At 46.0% G+C, this 4,435-nt stretch overlaps 1 protein-coding gene across 4 annotated transcripts in view; it reads left to right on the top strand.

The window, feature by feature from the left end:
• fzd3a (frizzled class receptor 3a) overlaps nucleotides 1-4,435 on the top strand; it is a 21,169-nt gene that overhangs the window by 6,710 nt on the left and 10,024 nt on the right. The gene's annotated exons all lie outside the window — the stretch shown is intronic.

The following is a 4,435-nucleotide window of genomic DNA, read 5'->3' as shown; positions in this document are numbered from 1 at the left end:
ACACACACACACACACACACACACACACACACACACACACAACATGGTCTGATAAACCCAGCGTGACCTGGCCTATAAAAGAGCCTCTTGTTTTATTTAATGTCCAACACCGTGTTTATTGGCAGTGGAGTGAATAAGAAGCACAGCAACCTCTCAGTGTGTGTGTGTGTGTGTGTGTGTGTGTGTGTGTGTTCTCAAACTGTCTTAGGAGTGAACGACTCTGCCCGTTCGTCCTCTCTCGCTCACCCGGTCTCTCACCCTCCTCCCCCACCTCTTTTGTCCTCCCCCTCCCCCTACACAGGACTCACCCGTTGCCCAGGAAACGGTCCCAATTGTGCCGTTAACAAAAGGAGCAGAGGCTTTCTCGCCTCGCGGGAGGTGGTCCCCTCCGCCCTGCACCCTGACCTCCTCGAGCCCCGCTCTCCTCCCTCTTCGTCCTCCTCCTTCTCCTCCACCTCCACTCCGGTGATGCATCACTCGTCACCATGGCGCTGAGCTTTGAAATTTGGAGAATTGGAATGGCAGCAGAGGAGAAAGGGGGATAAAGAGTGAGGATAAGGGGGGGAGATGGGAAGAGAGGTGACTAGGAGATATTTTTTTAAAGGGCAAATCAACAAGAACCAGTCGTCCACAGTGGGCGTCACTGTCAGCGATTCATCAGTCACACCATCTCAGCCTTTAACCTCCTGAGACCTGAACTCTTCCACAGCAGCATTTTTAATTTCTCTTTCATATTTGGGCTGATTGGGACCTGATGAACGTAAAAACAAAGAATCACCAGATTTATTATTTTACCTGATTTTTGTTTCTAAGAACAATGACAGCCACATGTGAGGACATTTTTAATTTAGATAAAACAGAGGCAACGGCAATGAAAACCATTGGGCATACTAGGCTGTATTCATAATTAATACATTAATCTTAGATAACTTTCATCTTAATCTGATTCAAAACATGCTGGATAGTGTCCATGCTGCAGAGGTGAAGCTGAGGTCACGGCTGTTTGTCCCGGTTCTTCAAAGGCTGCTACGTTTAAGATTAGAAATATGCAAATATGCACTTTCACTACACCGTCCCAGGAAGCACGATTATTAGAGATGTTGCTCCTGTTCTTCGCCTCAGTTTGATGTGAGATGTGGTTATTTACTGTGAAAGCAAGCAGTCAGCGACACTCACAGAAGCTGTGCCTGCCTCGCTGTTACGGACGCACCGTACCAGCTGAGACGGTCCGACCCCGCTGACTGATCATCATGCTGACTCATAACAAATGTGTTTTGGAGAGTCAACAGAGTTTTTTTTAAGAAGGAGGAGATTTGTTTTTCTGAGCAGGTACACAACAAGACAACAGAATAACAATAGATTTTAGGCCCGATGGTTGTTATGGAGATAACGAAGGTTCGTTTTCTTAGAAAATTCAGAGCAGAAACCATCAGATTTAAAAACATGAGGAATATCCTGCTACCATTATTTTTTTAAATGTGTCAAAGAGGAAAAACAGTGACAGTGTTGCTAAATTTTAAAAGAACATTTTGGGTTCCTTGTGATCTTTTCTTGCATCCGTATGCGGGACAGAGCTGGCTCAGTCCTATTGGACGTGTCACAGATCTCACTGAGCGAGTTTTCAGCGTTACTGCAGCTCTGTTAGAATTACTCACAACTAGGGCTGGGCGATATGGCCTAAAATTCATATCGCAATATAATTTCAAGCATGTGCGGTAACGATATATATCCCGATATATTCTTTTCTTCTGTATAACGTATTTTCCACACTTAAAATCCTTTAATTTTCTCAAAAATCGAGAGTGGGCCTTATGTATGAATTCTGGTTGTGCTTACTGACCTCGAACCGATTTGGGCAGAAATATGTTAAAACTGTTTTAGTACAGCTTTGTAAGCGGCACTGTTTGATGGATGGTCAGAGCATTACGGCTGCCGTAGGGAGGAGCTTCGCGGAGTAATCTGGGTCCAAAACTCCGTCCTATTCAGGGCCCAAAGTCAAACAAACACTGAGAGTTGAAAAACGGTCTAAATTCTTTCATCTTTAATTAAATAATCAGCGTTGCTGCTTTATCAGGTGTAACAATTAAGTTTAACATCCAGGCATCCATGAAAACAGAAGTTATTAAATTTAACGGAGTTAGATGTTAGCAGGAAGTTAGCTCGCTAGTTTCCACCTAAACATTTCATACCATGTTCTGACTGAGAGATTTTTGAAACTAATTCAAACGTACAGCTCTGTTATCACTTCCAACATAAATGAAGACAGAAAACTAAACAGCAGTGACGTTTGTAGGGTTACTGAAGTTGGACTACCTGGTATATAATGATGTGCTACGTGATTGCTAGCGACACAGCTATGTTAGCATAACATTAGCACAGTGAAGCTGGAGGATGAACGCTAACTTTCTTCCACTCGATAAAAGTCATTAATGAATCGATGTTAGGGAAGTGGAGGAAGCGCAGTTTTTGGCTTTCCCCATATTTCAAAAGTGCTTCATCTCTTTGCTATGACTGTCGGCATAATTTGCAGATGATAATGGTTGTAGCCGCTGCGATGCTTTTGACCAAAACAGGCGCAGCTTGATGACATCATCAACATGCGCTATCACGATAGAGCGGTATAGTCAAAATCTCTATCGTTGGCCAAATTTATATCGTTTCTATCGCCCACCCCTACTCACAACAAGGTTGTTTTCAGATAAACGCATTTGATTCTAACTAATAATGTTTTTCCTGAGTCGTAAACTGTGCAGCAGATCAGCCTCTTATATCTGCATCTATCCCCTCATTGGCTGTTTGTTGGCCTTGTTTTGGACTCCCAGAATGCACCATTTTTCGGCGACTGGCAGACACTTCTCCTCTGTGTGTGTTTCTAGAAGGACACATTATTCCACATTTTCAGAGATCAAAAATCCCATAACAAACTGCCATGAATCCACAATGACTGCAGCAGCAGGATGGAAGCTGAGGTTACATTAGCATACCGCCAGCATCCACACAGTTGTGTGTTACACGCTCTATTCTCCTTACATCGCTGACTCTGGGGAGAAAAGCTGCACGACGAGCTTCTGGCCAGTGGTTCACCAGCTGTTTCTGCTGTGGCCATTAACACTAAACCCTGTGGAGAGTGTGAGTGTGTGGGCAGAGCTGTGACCGGCCATATGTACCATCCACTGGCTCAGTCGTGCTCTCAGTGGCTCACATGATGGGTCGACTGTCATAAAGAGGCTAAATGGACACGCGAGGAGTTGCGGGAGGGTTAAAAGGGCAGGAGGGGGGGACAAGGATGGAAGAGCACAAAAATAGAAAAATGAGAAAAATGGCGAGATGATAGGAGGACAGATGAATGTGTTTTTTCTTTAGTAGATCATCCTGGTAGCCTGTATAGGGATTCGGCTTTGGCCCTTGGCGTCTCCCTTTGTAGCGCCGTCCTGTGTGGTACATCGTGTTCTATGGAGCGCAGCAGTAGCCCACGGGAATCAAACGGGAGAGAAAGAGCGAAGATGCAAACTCACTTGTGTTGCATTAGATCATGTTTGAGTGGTTTAGCCGTGTTTACAGGGCATCGCTGATGAAGTAATAGATGTCACAGGACTGCTCGCTGGCAGCGGCACGCAACGCGAGTCACAGGAGGGCCGATTTTCCCTGTCGTGGCGGCCGCTGCATTCAGGATTTTCTGCTGTTATTCCTCCAGAGAATAGCCAGCCTCCCTGTTGTACCTGACTATAGCTGTAACACGATCACCAGGAAGCGCTGCAGCCGATAGTAAAAGTATCTGTAAGAGGTAACCGGCCACGCAGCTTCAGTGCACACGGGGGCCAGAGCTACATGTCAGTGATGATCTGTGAGGACCATTCATGGTTGCATCGCGTTTGAAGCACTTGTTTTCACGCTGGCTCATCATTACACGGTGGAGCTCGTGAAACGTGATGACTCCACCATCGGCTGGATGGTTGAGCTCAGTTACGACGGGCGATGCTCTCAGAGAGCGTATGCTGTGCTGAGCTGCGACTCGACCATAAATCTGTGTCATCGTGCCGTCTATCGCTGAGCCCACGCAGCGCAAAGCCATCAACGCCAGGAAGAGCGATATGAACAAGGCGCTGACAAAAGCTGCACGGACGTGGGTGCTTTGTGCTTTGAGGGGCGAACACCCACTCGAATCCTTTTACAGAAGCACGTCACATGTGTGTGGCAGGCGAGCAGGAGACGGCGCTGTGTTGCAGACATACGGTGGGAACGGTGTTTAAATCTGATTGCAGTTAAGGTGACAAAGTCCTGCGTCATCATTGCTTCTCTGAAAGATTTATCCCCAAACAGCCGGATTTGGACATGTCGCATTTTTATTGCTGTGTTTGCTAATCGGTGACGGACAGAGACGCTGAGCCCACACACAGCTGTTCAGTTTTGTGCCATTTTCTAAAATCTGAAATCT

The sequence above is a fragment of the Pundamilia nyererei genome, unplaced genomic scaffold (genome assembly GCF_000239375.1).
Source record: "Pundamilia nyererei isolate P.nyererei 1_Seehausen unplaced genomic scaffold, PunNye1.0 scaffold00013, whole genome shotgun sequence".
Classification (NCBI taxonomy): Eukaryota; Metazoa; Chordata; class Actinopteri; order Cichliformes; family Cichlidae; genus Pundamilia; species Pundamilia nyererei.
This window is presented reverse-complemented; position numbering and strand designations above follow the sequence as displayed.